Source organism: Ascidiella aspersa, chromosome 4, assembly GCF_963924565.1.
Source record: "Ascidiella aspersa chromosome 4, kaAscAspe10.2, whole genome shotgun sequence".
NCBI lineage: Eukaryota > Metazoa > Chordata > Ascidiacea > Phlebobranchia > Ascidiidae > Ascidiella > Ascidiella aspersa.
The window spans coordinates 24888934-24898631 of NC_139450.1; the positions used below are offsets into that span (position 1 = coordinate 24888934).

At 39.1% G+C, this 9698-nt stretch overlaps 27 non-coding genes and 23 pseudogenes across 27 annotated transcripts; all 50 read right to left on the minus strand.

Annotated features, from left to right (window-relative positions):
• Positions 1-2: 2 nt before the first annotated feature.
• Positions 3-121, minus strand: LOC146156596 (5S ribosomal RNA). The gene has a single exon (XR_014495384.1). It is a non-coding gene; the product is annotated as a 5S ribosomal RNA (ribosomal RNA).
• Positions 122-194: 73 nt separating this feature from the next.
• Positions 195-313, minus strand: LOC146156597 (5S ribosomal RNA; annotated as a pseudogene).
• A 65-nt stretch (positions 314-378) lies between these two features.
• LOC146156598 (5S ribosomal RNA) lies at positions 379-497 on the minus strand. Its single transcript, XR_014495385.1, has one exon. It is a non-coding gene; the product is annotated as a 5S ribosomal RNA (ribosomal RNA).
• A 64-nt stretch (positions 498-561) lies between these two features.
• LOC146156599 (5S ribosomal RNA) lies at positions 562-680 on the minus strand (annotated as a pseudogene).
• A 74-nt stretch (positions 681-754) lies between these two features.
• On the minus strand, positions 755-873 carry LOC146156600 (5S ribosomal RNA; annotated as a pseudogene).
• Positions 874-937: 64 nt separating this feature from the next.
• Positions 938-1056, minus strand: LOC146156601 (5S ribosomal RNA). The gene has a single exon (XR_014497325.1). It is a non-coding gene; the product is annotated as a 5S ribosomal RNA (ribosomal RNA).
• A 64-nt stretch (positions 1057-1120) lies between these two features.
• Positions 1121-1239, minus strand: LOC146156602 (5S ribosomal RNA). The gene has a single exon (XR_014495386.1). It is a non-coding gene; the product is annotated as a 5S ribosomal RNA (ribosomal RNA).
• Positions 1240-1313: 74 nt separating this feature from the next.
• On the minus strand, positions 1314-1432 carry LOC146156603 (5S ribosomal RNA; annotated as a pseudogene).
• Positions 1433-1496: 64 nt separating this feature from the next.
• On the minus strand, positions 1497-1615 carry LOC146156604 (5S ribosomal RNA). Its single transcript, XR_014495564.1, has one exon. It is a non-coding gene; the product is annotated as a 5S ribosomal RNA (ribosomal RNA).
• A 64-nt stretch (positions 1616-1679) lies between these two features.
• LOC146156605 (5S ribosomal RNA) lies at positions 1680-1798 on the minus strand (annotated as a pseudogene).
• Positions 1799-1863: 65 nt separating this feature from the next.
• On the minus strand, positions 1864-1982 carry LOC146156606 (5S ribosomal RNA). Its single transcript, XR_014495470.1, has one exon. It is a non-coding gene; the product is annotated as a 5S ribosomal RNA (ribosomal RNA).
• Positions 1983-2046: 64 nt separating this feature from the next.
• On the minus strand, positions 2047-2165 carry LOC146156607 (5S ribosomal RNA; annotated as a pseudogene).
• A 74-nt stretch (positions 2166-2239) lies between these two features.
• LOC146156608 (5S ribosomal RNA) lies at positions 2240-2358 on the minus strand (annotated as a pseudogene).
• A 64-nt stretch (positions 2359-2422) lies between these two features.
• LOC146156609 (5S ribosomal RNA) lies at positions 2423-2541 on the minus strand (annotated as a pseudogene).
• A 64-nt stretch (positions 2542-2605) lies between these two features.
• On the minus strand, positions 2606-2724 carry LOC146156610 (5S ribosomal RNA). Its single transcript, XR_014495803.1, has one exon. It is a non-coding gene; the product is annotated as a 5S ribosomal RNA (ribosomal RNA).
• Positions 2725-2798: 74 nt separating this feature from the next.
• LOC146156611 (5S ribosomal RNA) lies at positions 2799-2917 on the minus strand (annotated as a pseudogene).
• Positions 2918-2982: 65 nt separating this feature from the next.
• LOC146156612 (5S ribosomal RNA) lies at positions 2983-3101 on the minus strand (annotated as a pseudogene).
• Positions 3102-3165: 64 nt separating this feature from the next.
• Positions 3166-3284, minus strand: LOC146156613 (5S ribosomal RNA). The gene has a single exon (XR_014495387.1). It is a non-coding gene; the product is annotated as a 5S ribosomal RNA (ribosomal RNA).
• Positions 3285-3358: 74 nt separating this feature from the next.
• Positions 3359-3477, minus strand: LOC146156614 (5S ribosomal RNA; annotated as a pseudogene).
• Positions 3478-3541: 64 nt separating this feature from the next.
• On the minus strand, positions 3542-3660 carry LOC146156615 (5S ribosomal RNA). Its single transcript, XR_014496549.1, has one exon. It is a non-coding gene; the product is annotated as a 5S ribosomal RNA (ribosomal RNA).
• A 64-nt stretch (positions 3661-3724) lies between these two features.
• On the minus strand, positions 3725-3843 carry LOC146156616 (5S ribosomal RNA; annotated as a pseudogene).
• A 65-nt stretch (positions 3844-3908) lies between these two features.
• Positions 3909-4027, minus strand: LOC146156617 (5S ribosomal RNA). The gene has a single exon (XR_014497788.1). It is a non-coding gene; the product is annotated as a 5S ribosomal RNA (ribosomal RNA).
• A 265-nt stretch (positions 4028-4292) lies between these two features.
• Positions 4293-4411, minus strand: LOC146156618 (5S ribosomal RNA). The gene has a single exon (XR_014497920.1). It is a non-coding gene; the product is annotated as a 5S ribosomal RNA (ribosomal RNA).
• Positions 4412-4475: 64 nt separating this feature from the next.
• On the minus strand, positions 4476-4594 carry LOC146156619 (5S ribosomal RNA). Its single transcript, XR_014495388.1, has one exon. It is a non-coding gene; the product is annotated as a 5S ribosomal RNA (ribosomal RNA).
• A 64-nt stretch (positions 4595-4658) lies between these two features.
• Positions 4659-4777, minus strand: LOC146156620 (5S ribosomal RNA; annotated as a pseudogene).
• A 65-nt stretch (positions 4778-4842) lies between these two features.
• Positions 4843-4961, minus strand: LOC146156621 (5S ribosomal RNA). Its single transcript, XR_014496340.1, has one exon. It is a non-coding gene; the product is annotated as a 5S ribosomal RNA (ribosomal RNA).
• Positions 4962-5026: 65 nt separating this feature from the next.
• Positions 5027-5145, minus strand: LOC146156622 (5S ribosomal RNA). Its single transcript, XR_014496887.1, has one exon. It is a non-coding gene; the product is annotated as a 5S ribosomal RNA (ribosomal RNA).
• Positions 5146-5209: 64 nt separating this feature from the next.
• On the minus strand, positions 5210-5328 carry LOC146156623 (5S ribosomal RNA). Its single transcript, XR_014497758.1, has one exon. It is a non-coding gene; the product is annotated as a 5S ribosomal RNA (ribosomal RNA).
• Positions 5329-5392: 64 nt separating this feature from the next.
• On the minus strand, positions 5393-5511 carry LOC146156624 (5S ribosomal RNA; annotated as a pseudogene).
• Positions 5512-5576: 65 nt separating this feature from the next.
• On the minus strand, positions 5577-5695 carry LOC146156625 (5S ribosomal RNA; annotated as a pseudogene).
• Positions 5696-5760: 65 nt separating this feature from the next.
• Positions 5761-5879, minus strand: LOC146156626 (5S ribosomal RNA). The gene has a single exon (XR_014496745.1). It is a non-coding gene; the product is annotated as a 5S ribosomal RNA (ribosomal RNA).
• A 63-nt stretch (positions 5880-5942) lies between these two features.
• On the minus strand, positions 5943-6061 carry LOC146156627 (5S ribosomal RNA). The gene has a single exon (XR_014496098.1). It is a non-coding gene; the product is annotated as a 5S ribosomal RNA (ribosomal RNA).
• Positions 6062-6229: 168 nt separating this feature from the next.
• LOC146156628 (5S ribosomal RNA) lies at positions 6230-6348 on the minus strand. Its single transcript, XR_014496126.1, has one exon. It is a non-coding gene; the product is annotated as a 5S ribosomal RNA (ribosomal RNA).
• A 64-nt stretch (positions 6349-6412) lies between these two features.
• LOC146156629 (5S ribosomal RNA) lies at positions 6413-6531 on the minus strand (annotated as a pseudogene).
• Positions 6532-6594: 63 nt separating this feature from the next.
• On the minus strand, positions 6595-6713 carry LOC146156630 (5S ribosomal RNA). The gene has a single exon (XR_014498479.1). It is a non-coding gene; the product is annotated as a 5S ribosomal RNA (ribosomal RNA).
• Positions 6714-6786: 73 nt separating this feature from the next.
• Positions 6787-6905, minus strand: LOC146156631 (5S ribosomal RNA; annotated as a pseudogene).
• A 74-nt stretch (positions 6906-6979) lies between these two features.
• On the minus strand, positions 6980-7098 carry LOC146156632 (5S ribosomal RNA). Its single transcript, XR_014497921.1, has one exon. It is a non-coding gene; the product is annotated as a 5S ribosomal RNA (ribosomal RNA).
• Positions 7099-7162: 64 nt separating this feature from the next.
• Positions 7163-7281, minus strand: LOC146156633 (5S ribosomal RNA). Its single transcript, XR_014496849.1, has one exon. It is a non-coding gene; the product is annotated as a 5S ribosomal RNA (ribosomal RNA).
• Positions 7282-7345: 64 nt separating this feature from the next.
• On the minus strand, positions 7346-7464 carry LOC146156634 (5S ribosomal RNA; annotated as a pseudogene).
• Positions 7465-7529: 65 nt separating this feature from the next.
• LOC146156635 (5S ribosomal RNA) lies at positions 7530-7648 on the minus strand (annotated as a pseudogene).
• A 65-nt stretch (positions 7649-7713) lies between these two features.
• Positions 7714-7832, minus strand: LOC146156636 (5S ribosomal RNA; annotated as a pseudogene).
• Positions 7833-7896: 64 nt separating this feature from the next.
• On the minus strand, positions 7897-8015 carry LOC146156637 (5S ribosomal RNA). Its single transcript, XR_014497759.1, has one exon. It is a non-coding gene; the product is annotated as a 5S ribosomal RNA (ribosomal RNA).
• A 64-nt stretch (positions 8016-8079) lies between these two features.
• On the minus strand, positions 8080-8198 carry LOC146156638 (5S ribosomal RNA; annotated as a pseudogene).
• Positions 8199-8263: 65 nt separating this feature from the next.
• LOC146156639 (5S ribosomal RNA) lies at positions 8264-8382 on the minus strand (annotated as a pseudogene).
• Positions 8383-8447: 65 nt separating this feature from the next.
• On the minus strand, positions 8448-8566 carry LOC146156640 (5S ribosomal RNA). The gene has a single exon (XR_014496746.1). It is a non-coding gene; the product is annotated as a 5S ribosomal RNA (ribosomal RNA).
• Positions 8567-8629: 63 nt separating this feature from the next.
• On the minus strand, positions 8630-8748 carry LOC146156641 (5S ribosomal RNA). Its single transcript, XR_014496099.1, has one exon. It is a non-coding gene; the product is annotated as a 5S ribosomal RNA (ribosomal RNA).
• A 168-nt stretch (positions 8749-8916) lies between these two features.
• On the minus strand, positions 8917-9035 carry LOC146156642 (5S ribosomal RNA). The gene has a single exon (XR_014497760.1). It is a non-coding gene; the product is annotated as a 5S ribosomal RNA (ribosomal RNA).
• A 64-nt stretch (positions 9036-9099) lies between these two features.
• Positions 9100-9218, minus strand: LOC146156643 (5S ribosomal RNA; annotated as a pseudogene).
• Positions 9219-9282: 64 nt separating this feature from the next.
• Positions 9283-9401, minus strand: LOC146156644 (5S ribosomal RNA). Its single transcript, XR_014496100.1, has one exon. It is a non-coding gene; the product is annotated as a 5S ribosomal RNA (ribosomal RNA).
• A 168-nt stretch (positions 9402-9569) lies between these two features.
• LOC146156645 (5S ribosomal RNA) lies at positions 9570-9688 on the minus strand. Its single transcript, XR_014496127.1, has one exon. It is a non-coding gene; the product is annotated as a 5S ribosomal RNA (ribosomal RNA).
• Positions 9689-9698: the final 10 nt, after the last annotated feature.

Genomic DNA, 9698 nt, shown 5'->3' on the forward strand with positions numbered 1-9698 from the left:
TATGCCTACGACAATTGGTATTCCTAGGCGGTCACCCATCCAAGTACTAACCAATCCCGACGTTGCTTAACTTCCGAGATCGGACGAGATCGGGTGCATTCAACCTGGTATGGTCGTAGACAGTATTGGTCAACATTTTTTGGTCTAAAATCTTTAAAAATGTTGACATTTAAATATATTTTAAAAATCATATTTTGCTATGAGAATTGGTATTCCTAGGCGGTCACCCATCCAAGTACTAACCAATCCCGACGTTGCTTAACTTCCGAGATCGGACGAGATCGGGTGCATTCAATCTGGTATGTTCGTAGCCAGTATTGGTCAACATTTTTTGGTCTAATCTATTTAAAAATGTAAAAACTTAAATAAATCATATTTTGCCTACGACAATTGGTATTCCTAGGCGGTCACCCATCCAAGTACTAACCAATCCCGACGTTGCTTAACTTCCGAGATCGGACGAGATCGGGTGCATTCAACCTGGTATGGTCGTAGACAGTATTCGTCAACATTTATGGTCTAATCTTTTTAAAAATGTAAAAACTTAAATAAATGATATTAAGCCTACGACAATTGGTATTCCTAGGCGGTCACCCATCCAATGACTAACCAATCCCGACGTTGCTTAACTTCCGAGATCGGACGAGATCGGGTGCATTCAACCTGGTATGGTCGTAGTCAGTATTGGTCAACATTTTTTGGTCTAAAATCTTAAAAAATGTTAACATTTAAATATATTTTAAAAATCATATTTTGCCTATGACAATTGGTATTGCTAGGCGGTCACCCATCCAAGTACTAACCAATCCCGACGTTGCTAAACTTCCGTGATCGGACGAGATCGGGTGCATTCAACCTGGTATGGTCATAAGCAGTATTTCTCAAAATTTTACGTCTAATCTATTTAAAAAAGTAAAAACTTAAATAAATCATAATTTGCCTACGACAATTGGTATTCCTAGGCGGTCACCCATCCAAGTACTAACCAATCCCGACGTTGCTTAACTTCCGAGATCGGACGAGATCGGGTGCATTCAACCTGGTATGGTTGTAGACAGTATTCGACAACATTTATGGTCTAATCTGTTTAAAAATGTAAAAACTTAAATAAATGATATTATGCCTACGACAATTGGTATTCCTAGGCGGTCACCCATCCAAGTACTAACCAATCCCGACGTTGCTTAACTTCCGAGATCGGACGAGATCGGGTGCATTCAACCTGGTATGGTCGTAGACAGTATTGGTCAACATTTTATGGTCTAAAATCTTTAAAAATGTTAACATTTAAATATATTTTAAAAATCATATTTTGCCTATGACAATTGGTATTGCTAGGCGGTCACCCATCCAAGTACTAACCAATCCCGACGTTGCTTAACTTCCGAGATCGGACGAGATCGGGTGCATTCAACCTGGTATGGTCGTAGCCAGTATTTCTCAACATTTTACGTCTAATCTATTTAAAAATGTAAAAACTTAAATAAATCATATTTTGCCTACGACAATTGGTATTCCTAGGCGGTCACCCATCAAAGTACTAACCAATCCCGACGTTGCTTAACTTCCGAGATCGGACGAGATCGGGTGCATTCAACCTGGTATGGTCGTAAGCAGTATTTCTCAACATTTTACGTCTAATCTATTTAAAAAAGTAAAAACTTAAATAAATCATATTTTGCCTACGACAATTGGTATTGCTAGGCGGTCACCCATCCAAGTACTAACCAATCCCGACGTTGCTTAACTTCCGAGATCGGACGAGATCGGGTGCATTCAATCTGGTATGTTCGTAGCCAGTATTGGTCAACATTTTTTGGTCTAATCTATTTAAAAATGTAAAAACTTAAATAAATCATATTTTGCCTACGACAATTGGTATTCCTAGGCGGTCACCCATCCAAGTACTAACCAATCCCGACGTTGCTTAACTTCCGAGATCGGACGAGATCGGGTGTATTCAACCTGGTATGGTCGTAGACAGTATTCGTCAACATTTATGGTCTAATCTTTTTAAAAATGTAAAAACTTAACTAAATGATATTATGCCTACGACAATTGGTATTCCTAGGCGGTCACCCATCCAATGACTAACCAATCCCGACGTTGCTTAACTTCCGAGATCGGACGAGATCGGGTGCATTCAACTTGGTATGGTCGTAGACAGTATTGGTCAACATTTTTTGGTCTAAAATCTTTAAAAATGTTAACATTTAAATATATTTTAAAAATCATATTTTGCCTATGACAATTGGTATTGCTAGGCGGTCACCCATCCAAGTACTAACCAATCCCGACGTTGCTTAACTTCCGTGATCGGACGAGATCGGGTGCATTCAACCTGGTATGGTCATAAGCAGTATTTCTCAAAATTTTACGTCTAATCTATTTAAAAAAGTAAAAACTTAAATAAATCATAATTTGCCTACGACAATTGGTATTCCTAGGCGGTCACCCATCCAAGTACTAACCAATCCCGACGTTGCTTAACTTCCAAGATCGGACGAGATCGGGTGCATTCAACCTGGTATGGTTGTAGACAGTATTCGACAACATTTATGGTCTAATCTGTTTAAAAATGTAAAAACTTAAATAAATGATATTATGCCTACGACAATTGGTATTCCTAGGTGGTCACCCATCCAAGTACTAACCAATCCCGACGTTGCTTAACTTCCGAGATCGGACGAGATCGGGTGCATTCAACCTGGTATGGTCGTAGACAGTATTGGTCAACATTTTATGGTCTAAAATCTTTAAAAATGTTAACATTTAAATATATTTTAAAAATCATATTTTGCCTATGACAATTGGTATTGCTAGGCGGTCACCCATCCAAGTACTAACCAATCCCGACGTTGCTTAACTTCCGAGATCGGACGAGATCGGGTGCATTCAACCTGGTATGGTCGTAGCCAGTATTGGTCAACATTTTTTGGTCTAATCTATTTAAAAATGTAAAAACTTAAATAAATCATATTTTGCCTACGACAATTGGTATTGCTAGGCGGTCACCCATCCAAGTACTAACCAATCCCGACGTTGCTTAACTTCCGAGATCGGACGAGATCGGGTGCATTCAACCTGGTATGGTCGTAGCCAGTATTGGTCAACATTTATGTTCTAATCTATTTAAAAATGTAAAAACTTAAATAAATGATATTATGCCTACGACAATTGGTATTCCTAGGCGGTCACCCATCCAAGTACTAACCAATCCCGACGTTGCTTAACTTCCGAGATCGGACGAGATCGGGTGCATTCAACCTGGTATGGTCGTAGACAGTATTGGTCAACATTTTTTGGTCTAAAATCTTTGAAAATGTTAACATTTAAATATATTTTAAAAATCATATTTTGCCTATGACAATTGGTATTGCTAGGCGGTCACCCATCCAAGTACTAACAAATCCCGACGTTGCTTAACTTCCGAGATCGGACGAGATCGGGTGCATTCAATCTGGTATGTTCGTAGCTAGTATTGGTCAACATTTTTTGGTCTAATCTATTTAAAAATGTAAAAACTTGAATAAATCATATTTTCCTACGACAATTGGTATTCCTAGGCGGTCACCCATCCAAGTACTAACCAATCCCGACGTTGCTTAACTTCCGAGATCGGACGAGATCGGGTGCATTCAACCTGGTATGGTCGTAGACAGTATTGGTCAACATTTATGGTCTAATCTATTTAAAAATGTAAAAACTTAAACAAATCATATTGTGCCTACGACAATTGGTATTCCTAGGCGGTCACCCATCCAAGTACTAAGCAATCCCGACGTTGCTTAACTTCCGAGATCGGACGAGATCGGGTGCATTCAACCTGGTATGTTCGTAGCCAGTATTGGTCAACATTTTTTGGTCTAATCTATTTAAAAATGTAAAAACTTAAATAAATCATATTGTGCCTACGACAATTGGTATTCCTAGGCGGTCACCCATCCAAGTACTAACCAATCCCGACGTTGCTTAACTTCCGAGATCGGACGAGATCGGGTGCATTGAACCTGGTATGGTCGTAGACAGTGTTGGTAAACATATTTTGGTCTAAAATCTTTAAAATGCTAACATTTAAATATATTTTAAAAATAATATTTTGCCGATTACAATTGGAATTCCTAGGAGGTCCCCCATCCAAGTACCAACAATCCCGATGTTGCTTAACTTCCGAGATCGGACGAGATCGTGTGCATTCAACCTGGTTTGGTCGTAGACAGTATTGGTCAACATTTTTTGGTCTAAAATCTTCAAAAATGTTAACATTTAAATATATTTTATAAATCATATTTTGCCTATGACAATTGGAATTCCTATGCGGTCACCCATCCAAGTACTAACCAATCCCGACGTTGCTTAACTTCCGAGATCGGACGAGATCGGGTGCATTCAACCTGGTATGGTCGTAAGCAGTATTTCTCAACATTTTACGTCTAATCTATTTAAAAAAGTAAAAACTTAAATAAATCATATTTTGCCTACGACAATTGGTATTCCTAGGCGGTCACCCATCCAAGTACTAACCAATCCCGACGTTGCTTAACTTCCGAGATCGGACGAGATCGGGTGCATTCAACCTGGTATGGTCGTAGACAGTATTGGTCAACATTTATGGTCTAATCTATTTAAAAATGTAAAAACTTAAACAAATCATATTGTGCCTACGACAATTGGTATTCCTAGGCGGTCACCCATCCAAGTACTAACCAATCCCGACGTTGCTTAACTTCCGAGATCGGACGAGATGGGGTGCATTCAACCTGGTATGGTCGTATGCAGTATTGGTCAACATTTTTAGGTCTAATCTATTTAAAAATGTAAAAACTTAAATAAATCATATTTTGCCTACGACAATTGGTATTCCTAGGCGGTCACCCATCCAAGTACTAACCAATCCCGACGTTGCTTAACTTCCGAGATCGGACGAGATCGGGTGCATTCAACCTGGTATGGTCGTAGCCAGTATTGCTCAACATTTTTTGGTCTAATCGATCTAAAAATGTAAAAACTTAAATAAATCATATTTTGCCTACGACAATTGGTATTCCTAGGCGGTCACCCATCCAAGTACTAAGCAATCCCGACGTTGCTTAACTTCCGAGATCGGACGAGATCGGGTGCATTCAACCTGGTATGGTCGTAAGCAGTATTTCTCAACATTTTACGTCTAATCTATTTAAAAAAGTAAAAACTTAAATAAATCATATTTTGCCTACGACAATTGGTATTCCTAGGCGGTCACCCATCCAAGTACTAACCAATCCCGACGTTGCTTAACTTCCGAGATCGGACGAGATCGGGTGCATTCAACCTGGTATGGTAGTAGACAGTATTGGTCAACATTTATGGTCTAATCTATTTAAAAATGTAAAAACTTAAACAAATCATATTTTGCCTACGACAATTGGTATTCCTAGGCGGTCACCCATCCAAGTACTAAGCAATCCCGACGTTGCTTAACTTCCGAGATCGGACGAGATCGGGTGCATTCAACCTGGTATGTTCGTAGCCAGTATTGGTCAACATTTTTTGGTCTAATCTATTTAAAAATGTAAAAACTTAAATAAATCATATTTTGCCTATGACAATTGGTATTGCTAGGCGGTCACCCATCCAAGTACTAACCAATCCCGACGTTGCTTAACTTCCGAGATCGGACGAGATCGGGTGCATTCAACCTGGTATGGTCGCAGCCAGTATTGGTCAACATTTTATGGTCTAATCTATTTAAAAATGTAAAAACTTAAATAAATCATATTTTGCCTACGACAATTGGTATTCCTAGGCGGTCACCCATCCAAGTACTAACCAATCCCGACGTTGCTTAACTTCCGAGATCGGACGAGATCGGATGCATTCAACCTGGTATGGTCGTAAGCAGTATTTCTCAACATTTTATGTCTATTCTATTTTAAAAATAAAAACTTAAATAAATCGTATTTTGCCTACGACAATTGGTATTCCTAGGCGGTCACCCATCCAAGTACTAACCAATCCCGACGTTGCTTAACTTCCGAGATCGGAGGAGATCGGGTGCATTCAACCTGGTATGGTCGTAGACAGTATTGGTCAACATTTACGGTCTAATCAATTTAAAAATGTAAAAACTTAAATAAATCATATTGTGCCTACGACAATTGGTATTCCTAGGTATGGTCGTAGCCAGTATTGGTCAACATTTTTTGGTCTAATCTATTTAAAAATGTAAAAACTTAAATAAATCTTATTTTGCCTACGATAATTGGTATTCCTAGGCGGTCACCCATCCAAGTACTAACCAATCCCGACGTTGCTTAACTTCCGAGATCGGACGAGATCGGGTGCATTCAACCTGGTATGGTCGTAGACAGTAATCGTCAACATTTATGGTCTAATCTATTTAAAAATGTAAAAACTTAAATAAATCATATTGTGCCTACGACAATTGGTATTCCTAGGCGGTCACCCATCCAAGTACTAACCAATCCCGACGTTGCTTAACTTCCGAGATCGGACGAGATCGTGTGCATTCAACCTGGTATGGTCGTGGACAGTATTGGTCAACATTTATGGTCTAATCTATTTAAAAATGTAAAACTTAAATAAATCATATTGTGCCTACGACAATTGGTATTCCTAGGCGGTCACCCATCCAAGTACTCACCAATCCCAACGTTGCTTAACTTCCGAGATCGGACGAGATCGGGTGCATTGAACCTGGTATGGTCGTAGACAGTGTTGGTAAACATTTTTTGGTCTAAAATCTTTAAAATGCTAACATTTAAATATATTTTAAAAATAATATTTTGCCTATGACAATTGGTATTCCTAGGCGGTCACCCATCCAAGTAGCAACCAATCCCGATGTTGCTTAACTTCCGAGATCGGACGAGATCGTGTGCATTCAACCTGGTTTGGTCGTAGACAGTATTGGTCAACATTTTTTGGTCTAAAATCTTCAAAAATGTTAACATTTAAATATATTTTATAAATCATATTTTGCCTATGACAATTGGAATTCCTATGCGGTCACCCATCCAAGTACTAACCAATCCCGACGTTGCTTAACTTCCGAGATCGGACGAGATCGGGTGCATTCAACCTGGTATGGTCGTAAGCAGTATTTCTCAACATTTTACGTCTAATCTTTTTAAAAAAGTAAAAACTTAAATAAATCATATTTTGCCTACGACAATTGGTATTTCTAGGCGGTCACCCATCCAAGTACTAACCAATCCCGACGTTGCTTAACTTCCGAGATCGGACGAGATCGGGTGCATTCAACCTGGTATGGTCGTAGACAGTATTGGTCAACATTTATGGTCTAATCTATTTAAAAATGTAAAAACTTAAACAAATCATATTGTGCCTACGACAATTGGTATTCCTAGGCGGTCACCCATCCAAGTACTAACCAATCCCGACGTTGCTTAACTTCCGAGATCGGACGAGATGGGGTGCATTCAACCTGGTATGGTCGTATGCAGTATTGGTCAACATTTTTAGGTCTAATCTATTTAAAAATGTAAAAACTTAAATAAATCATATTTTGCCTACGACAATTGGTATTCCTAGGCGGTCACCCATCCAAGTACTAACCAATCCCGACGTTGCTTAACTTCCGAGATCGGACGACATCGGGTGCATTCAACCTGGTATGGTCGTAGCCAGTATTGCTCAACATTTTTTGGTCTAATCGATCTAAAAATGTAAAAACTTAAATAAATCATATTTTGCCTACGACAATTGGTATTCCTAGGCGGTCACCCATCCAAGTACTAAGCAATCCCGACGTGGCTTAACTTCCGAGATCGGACGAGATCGGGTGCATTCAACCTGGTATGGTCGTAAGCAGTATTTCTCAACATTTTACGTCTAATCTATTTAAAAAAGTGAAAACTTAAATAAATCATATTTTGCCTACGACAATTGGTATTCCTAGGCGGTCACCCATCCAAGTACTAACCAATCCCGACGTTGCTTAACTTCCGAGATCGGACGAGATCGGGTGCATTCAACCTGGTATGGTAGTAGACAGTATTGGTCAACATTTATGGTCTAATCTATTTAAAAATGTAAAAACTTAAACAAATCATATTTTGCCTACGACAATTGGTATTCCTAGGCGGTCACCCATCCAAGTACTAAGCAATCCCGACGTTGCTTAACTTCCGAGATCGGACGAGATCGGGTGCATTCAACCTGGTATGTTCGTAGCCAGTATTGGTCAACATTTTTTGGTCTAATCTATTTAAAAATGTAAAAACTTAAATAAATCATATTTTGCCTATGACAATTGGTATTGCTAGGCGGTCACCCATCCAAGTACTAACCAATCCCGACGTTGCTTAACTTCCGAGATCGGACGAGATCGGGTGCATTCAACCTGGTATGGTCGCAGCCAGTATTGGTCAACATTTTATGGTCTAATCTATTTAAAAATGTAAAAACTTAAATAAATCATATTTTGCCTACGACAATTGGTATTCCTAGGCGGTCACCCATCCAAGTACTAACCAATCCCGACGTTGCTTAACTTCCGAGATCGGACGAGATCGGATGCATTCAACCTGGTATGGTCGTAAGCAGTATTTCTCAACATTTTATGTCTATTCTATTTTAAAAATAAAAACTTAAATAAATCGTATTTTGCCTACGACAATTGGTATTCCTAGGCGGTCACCCATCCAAGTACTAACCAATCCCGACGTTGCTTAACTTCCGAGATCGGAGGAGATCGGGTGCATTCAACCTGGTATGGTCGTAGACAGTATTGGTCAACATTTATGGTCTAATCAATTTAAAAATGTAAAAACTTAAATAAATCATATTGTGCCTACGACAATTGGTATTCCTAGGTATGGTCGTAGCCAGTATTGGTCAACATTTTTTGGTCTAATCTATTTAAAAATGTAAAAACTCAAATAAATCTTATTTTGCCTACGACAATTGGTATTCCTAGGCGGTCACCCATCCAAGTACTAACCAATCCCGACGTTGCTTAACTTCCGAGATCGGACGAGATCGGGTGCATTCAACCTGGTATGGTAGTAGACAGTATTGGTCAACATTTATGGTCTAATCTATTTAAAAATGTAAAAACTTAAACAAATCATATTTTGCCTACGACAATTGGTATTCCTAGGCGGTCACCCATCCAAGTACTAACCAATCCCAACGTTGCTTAACCTCCGAGATCGGACGTGATCGGGTGCATTCAACCTTGTATGGTCGTAACCAGTATTTCTCAACATTTTACGTCTAATCTATTTAAAAAAGTAAAAACTTAAATAAATCATATTTTGCCTACGACAATTGGTATTCCTAGGCGGTCACCCATCCAAGTACTAACCAATCCCGACGTTGCTTAACTTCCGAGATCGGAGGAGATCGGGTGCATTCAACCTGGTATGGTCGTAGACAGTATTGGTCAACATTTATGGTCTAATCAATTTAAAAATGTAAAAACTTAAATAAATCATATTGTGCCTACGACAATTGGTATTCCTAGGTATGGTCGTAGCCAGTATTGGTCAACATTTTTTGGTCTAATCTATTTAAAAATGTAAAAACTTAAATAAATCTTATTTTGCCTACGATAATTGGTATTCCTAGGCGGTCACCCATCCAAGTACTAACCAATCCCGACGTTGCTTAACTTCCGAGATCGGACGAGATCGGGTGCATTCAACCTGGTATGGTCGTAGACAGTAATCGTC